Below are 12437 nucleotides of genomic sequence, written 5' to 3' on the forward strand. Positions count from 1 at the left end.
CGGCGCATCACAGCAGGCTTCGGCACCTGTCCAGGCCGCACGCAGTGGGCCTATGGCAGGGCCATCCGCGCCCCCTGGTGGAGTAGCTGATACTACTCCGCCAACCCCAAAGCAGGCTGCGCAGACCCCCGGCTCAGCGGGCCACAGGTCGAGGTCTAACTCAAAAGTCAGCGCGCATCCTGCACGGTCGTCCAGCGCATCGGCTGCGGCGATGGACACGACCGAGGGCAGCCGCGTGCCGTCCACATCGGACGGACGGCGGAGGTCTTTGTATCGATAAAAAAAATGTGAGGCTCCGAGTCAAGGGGCCAATTCAAAGTTAGTCTAATTTTATCTGCACACACGAACACAGCTTAAGATGGCTTTAATACACTGGAACTGCAGAGGCCTCGTAAAACTATAACGACATAAAAGACATTTTAAACACAATTTCCCTTTTTGCTTTATGTGTGCGGGAAACCAATCTAGGCCCTCAGCACACGAAGGTGCTAAAGAAGTGTACTGTCTTCCGCCGTGACCGAGAGGGGGCGAGCAGACTCTCGGGAGGCGTAGGCATCATTGTGCAACCTGGCGTAGCAGCTAGCGAGATAAAACTCAAAACTAGGTTCGAAGCCGTAGCAGCCACCGTGGTTGGTTACAATACCATTACACTTTGTAGCATACATCTTCAACCACATCTCGAAGTAAGACAGCATGAATTAGACAACCTTTTGCAACAGTTACCGGAGCCATACTTGATAGTTGGCGATTTTAATGCACGCTCTTGTTTCTGGGGCAGTAAGAAAACCGATAGCACAGGTCGGGTTATTGAGGATTTTATACTATCCAACAATATTTGTTTATTGAACACCGGTAAACCTACTTATTGCTCCCCTAGTTCAGGAAAATTGAGTGTTTTAGATTTGTCTTTTAGGTCTCCATCAGTTTTTAGCGATTTTAAATTGGATGTCTTGGACAACCCATACGGAAGCGATCATCTCCCTGTTGAAATCTGCCTGTCATCTCCGTCGTCAGTCGCCCATACAAAACCACGGTCTTGGAAGCTCAATTTATCAGACTGGCAGCTTTTTAGAACAGCAGCCACGTTAGAAAATATTACGTTAGAAAATCTTAATACAAATGAAATAAATGAAAATTCACAAATTGAATTCTTGCTGCCGCACACTTGGCTATCCCCCAATCTTCAGGAATAGTACAACGCAACCATAAAATGTCGTGGACACGAGATTGCAAAGAAGAAAAAAACAAATAAAGCTTGGATATTTCGCCGATACCCCACACAGGAGAACCATATAAACTTTAAAAAAGCAAGAGCAAAAGCGCGGTACATACGTCGAAATGCCGAAACGTCATCCTGGCAGCGTTTAATTTCCTCGAGAAACAGCCAAGTCTCTTCGAAAAAACTGTGGGAGGCAGTACACAAAATGGATGGTCGCTACTCTCCATTCACAGTTCCTCTTCTGACAGCCCCTGGTGTACAGACAAATTAGGGGAACATTCTTCCACTGTATCTAGTTCCTCTAACTATGCAGAATCATTTTTAAAATATAAAAACACAGCCGGAAAAGAAAGACTGCCGATAAAGGGCAGTGCTCACGAAGCACATAATAGCCCATTTACACTACAACAAATTAACAGTGTACTTTCTTCCGGTAAAGAGACTGCACCAGGACCAGATGAAGTCCATTACGAAATGCTTGCCCACCTGTCTGAAAACGCTGCAGACCCGCTTCTGAATTTTTTTTTAAAATATGGTTATCAGGAGAGATTCCAGAGGCATGGAAAAAAGCCATTATTGTACCGTTGTTGAAGCCGGGAAAAGTACCTACCTCCCCTGGCTATTACAGGCCTATAGCCCTAACAAGCGTACTTGCCAAATCCTTCGAAAGCGTCCTTAACATTACATTAATGTTTATATTGCAATCCCGTGATCTTCTTGACATCTATCTGCGTGGGTTTAAAAAGGCGTGCTCTACAACCGACCATCTAGTCCGCCTAGAGAACACAGTCCGAGAAGCATTTATGCACAAGCAACACTGCCTTGCGGTCTTTTTCGATTTAGAGAAAGCCTATGACACCACATGGAAGTTTGGCATACTGCGGGACCTTGGAGACCTTGGAATCCGTGGTAGAATGCTAAAATGCTTGAGTGACTTTTTGACCAACTGTTCATTTCAAGACGCCTGGGTGCCACTCTTTCTAAGAATTTCATTCAGGTGAACGGCGTGCCTTAGGGGTGCATTTTGAAAACCACGCTTTTTATAATAAAAATGAATTCCCTAGCAAAAATAATTCCAAAGTCTACCATTTATTCAGTCTGCGTCGACGATCTCCAGATTGCTTGTACATCCTCTACAGGCAAATACAGATGACAGGAAATAAACTAACAACATGGGCAGACAAAAACGGTTTCAAGTTTTCTACGCAAAAGTCAGTAGCTGTTCTTTTTTCGCTTAGAGGAGGACTGGATACTTATCCCACCATGTATTTAAATGAAGTCGCACTACCAATTAAAGATGAGCACAAATTTCTAAGAATAACTTATGACAAAAAGCTCACATTCCTACCACACATAAACATACTCGAAAAGAAAGCATCTAAATCTCTGAATATACTAAAAGTACTTTCAGGAAAACATTGGGGTTCCGATAGGACTTGTCTTTTACAGATTCACCGCTCTGTAGTACATTCTACATTAGATTACGGATGCATAGTTTATGAATCTGCGAGGCAATCGTACCTTAAACGGCTATACCCAGTACACAATTTATGCTTTCATCTTTCGACCGGTGCATACAGGACGTCACCGATAAACAGTCTTTATGTGGAAACCAACGAACCATTTCTTACAGAGAGAAGAACTATGCTCACATGCTCGTACGTTTTAAAAATCCGTTCACTACCTAAACATATCTGTCACCAAATAGTCACAAAGTGCCCATCTAGAACACTATTTAGCAACAAACCATTGGCTATAAGGCCACTTCTCCTGCGTTTTGAAGATATGTGCAAAAAACTTGGCGTAATGGATGCATTATATGGCGTTGCTCGAAGATGTGGTCCACTGCCTCCATGGCTCAATTTTCCTGCAATCTGTGATCTCACTCTTGCACACTTCCGTAAAAAGCGAACTCTACAGCAACATATAATGCAAGAATTCCACGCCCTTGAAGAAAAATACAATAGTTTTACAGAATTTTATACTGATGGATCAAAAACAGATAGTTGCGAAGGGAGCGCAGTGGTGCGAAGGAATTCGGAGCAAATTGTAAGAGTACCACAGTGTTCCTCCATCTTCACCGCGGAGTGCTACGCAGTATGTATGGCCATAGAAAAAATACTAAGTAAGAACCTCAAAAATGCTGTTATTTGCACAGACTCCTTAGGTGTACTTAGAGCTCTTCATTCTAAAAATGCAAGCTCCCCCCTGCTTGGTGACATCATACACAACATAGTAACAGCCACAGCTCAAGGACAAAATATAAAACTGTGCTGGGTCCCGAGTCATGTGGGAATAAAAGAAAATGAGACAGCAGATGTGTGTGCTGCTAATTCTCGTGGCAAGGAAATAAAGAAAATAAATATGCCGTTTAATGATTGCATGAAATTAGTAGCAAGGAAACTAAGAAAAAAATGGCAGTCGGCTTAGAACAATGAGGTCAAAAATAAACTACAGTTGGTAAAACCTGTTTTAGGTGAACTTAAGTCGTGTGTGCACCAAGAACGTTTAAAGGAAGTGATCTTATGCCGTCTCCGAATAGGCCACACGCACCTTACGCACAACTTCCTACTAACAAAACAAGACAAATCTGTTTGCCAAGAATGCGGAGATAAGCTCACGGTTAACCACATTTTATTCTCTTGTGTGGAACTGGAAGAACTATGAAAAACGTATTTTACTGAATTTTATAATAAATGCATTCATTTTCATCCCGCACTGCTTTTAGGAGATGATGCAATTGTTGATATATCATTAGTTTTTAGCTTTCTTAACGCAACGAGATTTCTTATGAGACTCAGAATTTTTTACCCACTGGTTTGTTTGAATTTAGTACACCTCAGCCACTTTTTCATAATTGAGAAGAAAGCTGAGGCTTTTATTTTGATTGGTTGGGAGCCTCGATATCCTTCCACAGCCAAGGAAAGCTACTGAGGTTACCCGGCCCTCTTTAAAGCTTTTACTTGTAGGCATTTCTAAAATTTGTGTATGTGTTCACTCTGTAATATTAAGGTTTGAGGACCTCTAGAGCAGGGATGATTCTTACATTTCTATAATATTCAACAAAAGACTTTTCCTATACCTTGATCTTGGCGCATGATGGCCTCAGTTGCCTAGGCTATGCGTCATAAAACACAAAAAAAACACACATGCTAAGAATAGATGATCAGTATTTTCGATTCAGCAAGCAATAATGTGCAAAAAAGATCTCGACAGGTGGACTCCTGCATTTACGAGCACTGCTGTTGCTTCCAACTTTGGAAAATACTGAAATTTATTGCAACAAGACGCATAAAAATGTATAGAGAGAATATTTTATTACTTGGTCACATTAAAACTTCACGCGTGTGCGTTCTCCTAGGTGTTGCGCGGAAGAAATGTAAATGACGCAATATGCAGAACATGCTTCAAATTGAAGCTTAGCGACGCGCTAAGAAAGGGCGCCTATTAGAGCAGGGGAGGAGGAGGATTACATGTCACGTACGTTATTGAATTACTGTTAAATGCTCCACATAAAAAACAAAAATAACTGCGTGCGTTTGAAAGACGTCGCATAAAATGGTTGAAATTCTTCAAGCGCCGACCAATGGTTTAAAAAATGACGTTCTGGCCCCGGCTTAGGGAGGCCTTGTTCACAGTGAAGGAAAGAAATGAAGGTAGGTTATATAGGTTTCATGGCATGACGAAAGCATTGGGAGTATATCGGGGGTACATCGCCTTCGTTGCGATTGAGCGTGTTTGCCATCGTCTGAATATGAAAAGATTCCAGGCAAAGCGTTGTCGTGATATTCTTTTCTTTTCCAGTTATCTGCGTGGTGTCCTAGTCGATGTCATGGCCCTCGTAGACAGCATGATCAGGCAGTGAGTTGATTGCTACGCGCTTATTCTTGACATCTCTGCTGTCCTGCTGCACTGGATGATCATGATGTTTTCGAAGGCCATGACATCGACTGGGATGACACAAAGATGATTGGAAAAGAAAAAAAAAGCAAACCAGGACACTAACAAGAAAGAGAGACACCACATGCGCACACTACCAACTGTTTATTGCGCGGAAAGGTGGCTTATTTAAGCATTCAGCTCAAGCATGTGACATCGCATTATCGCTCGAACCCAACAGGTGGAAAAAAAGCGTCAATATCAGGAAAACGAACGAGAAAATTTAACCCCTGCATAAAAAGTAACAGATTCTGATAAAAGGAATTAAAAAAACTAAAAGGAGGGGGCTATCTCCTAGCAAAAGCAGTGTCACACAATCGTAGCAAAAGCAGATTCATACAGGAGAAGAAAAAGCAGTCAGACAGTAAAAAAACCAATAACAAATAACAATCGTAGCAAAAGCAGAGTCAAACAAAACAAGCAAAAGCAGTCAGAAACCGAAAAATAACAAAACTAAAAAGATAAACTTAATAAAAAGATAAACAGAGGTTCAAGTTTATGTTCTGTGGAGGTCTAACATCCCAGAGCAACAGAGGCTATGAGACACGCCGTAGTGGAGAGCTCCTGAAATTTCGACCACCTGGGGTTCTTTAACGTGCACTGACATCGCACAGCACACGGGCTTCTAAAATTTCGCCTCCATCGAAATTCGATCGCCGCGGCCGGGATTGAACCCGCGTCTTTCGGGCCAGCAGCCGAGCGCCATAACCACTCAGCCACCACAGCAGCTAAAAGATAAACAGACGGCCGCTAGAAAAGGAGAGCTGAAAAGTCACACTGAATATGATGTCACAAAAAAACTATCAAGAAATGAAACTTCATTTCTACGGAGGAATATCGAAGAGTCGCTAACACAAGTACTTCTCTTCTTTTTAATCATAAATGCCTCAAGAATTTCACGTGCCACCTGATCGCGGCTCCTGGCCAGAATCCCTATTCCGGTAAGCCTTGGCTCAGACTTGCATTCTTTACAACGAGGAGGCAAATTCGACCCGCTTCCGTTTTCTAGCGATTTCTCATGCTTCCGTGCCCTGTCGTTAATGCAGCGATCTGTCTGTCCTATATAGACTCTTCCACACGTCAGTAGGATTTCATACGCCACTCCGACGGCACAGGATAGGAAATTCTTGCCGTGCCTCTTTTCGCACAGGGCTTTATTCTTCTGGCCGATCCGCGAGCATAACCCGCTCAGCATTTTGGGCGCGGAGAAAACGACAGGTACGTCGAACCGGCCAGCAACCTTCTTCAAGCTGTGCGCCACTCGGTGTATATAGGGGACAACTTGTGGTCGCCTCGATCCCGGCTTAGCGTGGGATTTTTTCTTCTTTGCTTTAATTTTTTGAACGAGGGTCTCTGCTACGCTGCAAACGACAGAACACGGGGAGCCAGCCATTTGAAGCCTTTCGATCTCATGGTTGAAGCTAGCTTCAGCCATGTGAGCACAGGACTTAAGCATTGCAGACTCGAGGCAAAGAGAAGCGATAGCCCTTTTAACTGTCTTGGAGTGCGCTGATCGGTACGGAAGCAGTTCCTTTACTTCATTTTTTCTTCAAATTTTCATTTCGTCATACACCAACTAGCACCTCTGGCAAGGGAACAAGGCTTTACCTGGAATATTTTATATTCGACGACGCAAAACACCCTTAATCGCAACGAAGGTAATCTACCCCCTATATACTCCCGCTGCTTACGTTATATCATGAAACCTATATAACCTACCTTCATGCTTTTCCTTCACTGTGAACAAGGCCTCCGTAAGCCGGGGCCGAAACGTCATTTTTTCAAACGATTGGTCGGCGCGTGAGGAATTTCCGCCATGAACATACCTGACCAGACGGGTTTCCGTCGAACCCTGGATAAAATGGGTTTCTTCATGGGTACAAGTAGGTTTAGCCTTGCAGAAAGGTCTCATTAGAGGTGCTGTGTCTTTCAGCAACACCATGTAACATGTTTTCAAGTTTTTAATTCCTTCATTTGATAAAGGCCTTGAAATGTGCAAAAGAAAACTACCTGTACGCTAAGTGTGAAAAATTTTATGAAAAAATCATCTTTCTGAAATCCCTAAGAATAGCTGGCCCACTCTGCAAAATTTGCAAAATCGCTATAAAATGTTCAGAAACCTCATTGCAACATATTTAAGGTTAATCTTAAGTTCATAATTAAATTGCGCGAAAATAGCAGTTAACAATAGTTCATTGCTTTCGAAGTAGTCCGAAGCTCTGAAAGGGGATTGGAGCATGTGTGCGGGGCTTTAACCGGGAGGGCAAACAAAATTTATAAGACTACTAAGAAGTTCGGGGAGAAGCAGAACCCGTGCAAACAGAAATTGCCCTTCATGTCACCTAAAGCAGCGAACAAGGGGCAAGTTCTGAATTATTCCTGCGAATAAATAAACTTCAACCGGGATATTATCTCGGCTGCCATCCCAGTAGATAACGTCATATTTCCTTATCCGCAAAAGACATGTAATAAGATTTTGTATAACTGATAGTAGCTCAGTTACCGCGGAAAGTGGCATTAAATATTTGCGACAATGCTTTATTTGTTTCTAAGATAAAGCCATAGTTAAAAAAAAAGGTTTTGGGTTCCATGTTTCCGAAATTTTAAAAGCCAAATCAATTTTAAAAATTTACATGAACAACATGCACTGTGCTGTAACTATAGATGCCCTCTATTCAATGTGAAGGCACACTTCCGGAACTTCCTGCAGGTCATTTTTCCTGGTGTTCTCTCGGTATTTCAATTGCCATAACTTTTATTGACTAGATTTCCGCTGAGTTTGATTTTCAAATATTTTGGATACTTTTTTCTTCTATTATATACACACGAAGTAAGTAGAATTTATGACTGGAATTCTATGCGCATTGGTGACACAAGGAAGCTTATTTTTATTTTTTAATCTATTTAAGAGAGTTGTGGGAAGGGAGGAGAAAGAGAAGCCTTCCGTGAACTGATTTTACAGCGTGACTTACTATTCGAAGGAAATATTTCGGTTTCAAATAAGGACAGTCTGCACCAGGTTTTAAAACGACGCTGAGGCGGAACGTTGGAGTAAGATCTAGTCCCAACTACAGCAGCTAATTTCAAAACTGTCGTCAACGCCCATTCTTAGGGCGCACGTGATACCTGCGCAATCGGCCAAGATATGTAGTGACGTAAATCGTGACGTCTTGGGTGCGGTTTCTAGGGGTATCGTTTGCGTGGTCTGCCGCACAACGCAACCGCACGTGTGCTACGCCTGCGCCAGTCGTGGCTGAAATGACACCGTGCGGATGCTGCGGTGCGCGCTGCCCATGGGACACAGTGCTTTCCCACGGCGAGCACAAAGACGGGCGCGGAGGGCGGCATGCGGGCACCCCACGGCAAGGAACCCGAGTCGCGGAAGCGCGAAGCGCCAAGCGAGAAAGAAAGGGTGCATGCCGCTGCGGTGCGTGCAGTGCGCAGTCGCCATGGGATCGTCTGTCAAGTCGGCGCCTGCGTAGCGACGGTCTAGTCTCGCCGCCTGCGAATCAGACGGCTTTCGACCACCCCCCAGAACAGACGCACCTCGACTACAAGGGACGACCTGTGGACGGCGACGACGTGCGAAGACGGCACACGGTAATACGGAGGCTGCGCTAGGTGCAGTTACTTGTGTTACGTGCATGATCAGTGATGTTTATCGCGCATTTAACGCTTGATGAAAATTAATTAGCGGTAAAAACTTTTTAAATCTGTTAACAACATTTTTGGCGGCCCTTTAGTCACCGCCGTTAGGCCTAAGTCACGGTAACGTAGCCGCAGGTAGCCATAGAGGTGGACGAGCGCGCGTGAAGAACCAGTTTTCGTCTTGGCGAGCGCCAAAGTAAGAGCTAGTGATTAGGCTTTTAAGATTTAAATCTTGGTTCCTCAACTGCGCATTAAAGGCTCACGTGATATTCTGTACCGAAATTTGTCACGCAAGAAAGACGTGAGGAGCCAGGCATATTGATGTCATAACGAGGCAATCTGCAATACATCATTTTGGAAGATAAACCAGTTCTATACAGATGGAACGAGTATTACATCAGTAACACTTAGCATTACTCGCCAGGCACCGCCCTACAAGGAATTCTAGGCCTAGGTAGTGGCCGCCATTTTCAAGTACCTCTACTCAAGATGGCGGCGAGCTTCCGCTGTTGCAATTCGAGCATTTCCTGTCTTTCTTCTATTCTCCCCGCACTTGTTCCCGTGCTTTCGTATTTTGCCGCCATTTCGTCGAATCGCTGTTTTTGCAGATCTGTGTGGTCTAGTTCCTTCAGAGGTATTAAGCTTATCCTGACTGCGTAAAAAAAACTAAAATGTACAACGGAACAAAATGCACGAGGCCCGTCTAATGTAACAATTATTTTCAGTTTGTTGGTAATTAATTCTTGGACGCTGTCCTGACTGGTCGATCCCGATGATAACGGCGGTGTCATATTGCTTGATGCAATAATGGATGGATAAAAAAAGCAATAGAATTTTGAACAGAATAGTTATAGCAAACGAGCCCTTAGAAACGGGTTGAGGGCTGTTGTAGGGTGCGTGCCTGTGCTGTCAGCTCAGTTTTTTCTCTATATGCGACTTTGTCTTAAACCATGTCTTCATAGGGAACACCCTACAACGAATTCTAGGCCTAGGTGCCCGCCATTTTCAAGTACCTCTACTCAAGATGGCGGCGATCTTCCGCGGTTGCAATTCGAGCATTTCCTGTCTTTCTTCTACTCTCCCCGCACTTGTTCCCGTCCTTCCCTAATTTGCCGCCATTTCTTCGAATCGCTGTTTTTGCATTTCCTTGTGGTCTTGTTCCTTCAGAGGTATTGAGCATATCCTGATTGCCAAAAAAAAAAAACTAAAATGTACAACGGAACACCATGCTCGAGGCCAATCTAATGTAACAAATATTTTCAAGTTGTTTATATTTAATTCTTCGACGTTGTGCTGACTCGTCGATCCCGATGATAAAAGCTGTGTCACATCGCTTGATGCAATAATGGACGGATAAAAAAAGCGGGAATAGAATTTTGAACAGAATAGTTATATTAAACGAGCCCTTAGAAACGGGTTGAGGGATGTTGTAGGGTGCGCGCTTGTGCTGTCAGCTCGGTCTTTTCTCTATATGCGACTTTGTCTTCATCCACCTGCAATAGCGATGTGCCGTGATATTGCGCATCGATGTATTGTACTGTCATGAGCAATATGAGCTGGAACACGGGAGCGCGTGCCGAACAGCCACGAACGCTACTTGTAGCAACATATGGCGGCCGCTTTCAGAAACAAAGTGGAAAGGAAGGCGCGTTATTCCATTTTTCAGAAGCTGGCAACGCAACAGCACCCCCCCCCCCCCCCCCTTTTACACAATGTTGCGAAAATCAGCCGTCATGCATCGCCACAAGGAGGGTTCGAGGCTATCTGCCAGGCGCTCCCGTGCTCCTGCTCATAATGGTCATGATGGTACATTTCATATTGTACAGTGGTGTATTGTACTGCGATGCGTGAAGAAGTGGCATGTATGCAGTAGATTTTCAAATTACAACTATTCTCAGATACTCTTAGAATGTTACCTCTTTTTTTGTGCTCTCTTTGGCGGAAATGACTGCTGGCGTCTTTCACACCTACACGCTTCGGCTTGATCATTTCGAAATCATTTTGATCTCCGAAAATATAAGGTCAAAAGGTTCTCTAAACAAGGCCGGCTAAATACAATTCTTCCAGTGATTCTAACTCCATTCCTTTCGGCAGCTCAAATGAAATAAAATTATAATGGCTCCTTTATATTATTCCGTCGCAGCAGACAATAGAATTTCAGAGTACCTAAGCCCAGCCTATAGGCTGGGCTTGTATGGCAAGGCAGCCTATATGGCAAGACAACGCAGGGCCTCATTTCGCAAAGATTATTGCTGGATTCATTCCCATCTGTCGTAATTATTGTCTCACCTTTGATACAGGAGCTGCGACATGCATTTACCTATGAGGCCATGATTCCATTTCAATTCCTTTTTATTCTGCACCATTGGCTGGGGCGCCGCCACACCTTCGTTGCCATCGTGCTCAGCCAATCGGCGCGGCGGCTGATAACAACAAAGTAAAATGGAATGAAAAGAATTCCGATAAGGGCCCAGTCCTGATGTGGCGACACCTCTAAAACTGCACCCTCTAAAACTTCGTCATATGTTCCCAGCTGAAGTCACCCAATCCCACGCACGGTGATCTAAGGCGAACTCTCATCGAGACACTGCCGCTCCGGTTGGTGCGACGCCCGCCGCTGTTCGGTGTGTTCGAGCATGCGGGAGGGGCGCTCTTTTTGCGCCCCACACTTTGCGGTAGGCTCTGTCGGAGCTGCGGGTGCTCGTGAATAATCAATTAACGAGAACCCCCACCAGGATGCGGGAGTGCACGTACCGCTCTCCTTCGCCTAAAATCTTTCCGCGCACGGTGGTCGCACACGACGCCCAAATGTCGCCACGTAGACTCGTTAAACATTCACGTTGGCAGCCGGATCGGCTTGTGGCGCCGCAAGCGGTGAGCGCGCGCAACACTGGAAGCGGAATGACGCGGTGCACAACTTAGCGAAAATGGCGCTGGCTTTGGCGCAGTCGACGAGGCTTAGCTGAGCGCGGGCAAGCATGCACCAGTCGTGCCTGCTGTCAAGGGTGCCGCGGTCCGGGACAAATGAGGCGCCCTTGCAAGCTTGTGGCCCGGACGGCAGCGGCTGGGCCTGAAGGGAACTGACATCATCCAGAAAGAGACTCGGGTAATCCGATGCCGTGCCACGGTATTATTTCGTAGTTTTGTTTTCAGGGTGAGTTCAGGCGTTTGCTCGTGCGCTCAGTGTTTCCATGGCCTTCGCTAATAGGCCGGAAACAAGGTCAACTGGATTAGTTGGGACGTCAGGAGGGGCTGTTTGTTTACCGCTGCCGTATATAGAGTGGAAAGGGTGTACTTGTATCAAGACCCAGACCAGCGGCACGCAACTTTGTGCTTCGGCCTCGACGAAGCCGCATAATGAGCCTTAAAAGTTGAAAATTAGAACACCTTGCAAATATGAGCAGATCAGCTGTGCAACGCGGGCTGCAGTTCTTTTTATTTATCTTCCTTCACTGCACCATGGCCACTTATTTGTGGATGTATGTATTTTTCCGCCTGCCTAGCACCGCGCGGCCTCTGCGCTTAGTCGAAACTACCGCGAAGCTGCGGTTAGCTCGAGAGGCGCGCTAGGGCTAAGGCCTGGCTCTAGGATTAAACAGGACCGACCTCGTGCTCGGGTTCTCCCTATACG

General features: G+C 45.0%; 1 protein-coding gene across 2 annotated transcripts in view; it reads left to right on the forward strand.

Annotated features, from left to right (window-relative positions):
* The window catches only part of LOC144112801 (uncharacterized), a 98251-nt gene that overhangs the window by 20894 nt on the left and 64920 nt on the right, over positions 1-12437 (forward strand). Inside the window, exon 1 of one of the 2 annotated variants that reach the window (XM_077645613.1) lies at positions 8507-8758. The exons of the other annotated variant lie outside the window; for it this stretch is intronic. The gene's annotated coding sequence lies outside the window, so the exon portion shown is untranslated. Of the gene's footprint in view, positions 1-8506; positions 8759-12437 lie in introns of those variants that run through there. 2 annotated transcript variants of the gene reach the window in all.

The sequence above is a fragment of the Amblyomma americanum genome, chromosome 1 (genome assembly GCF_052857255.1).
Source record: "Amblyomma americanum isolate KBUSLIRL-KWMA chromosome 1, ASM5285725v1, whole genome shotgun sequence".
In the NCBI taxonomy this organism is placed as follows: domain Eukaryota; kingdom Metazoa; phylum Arthropoda; class Arachnida; order Ixodida; family Ixodidae; genus Amblyomma; species Amblyomma americanum.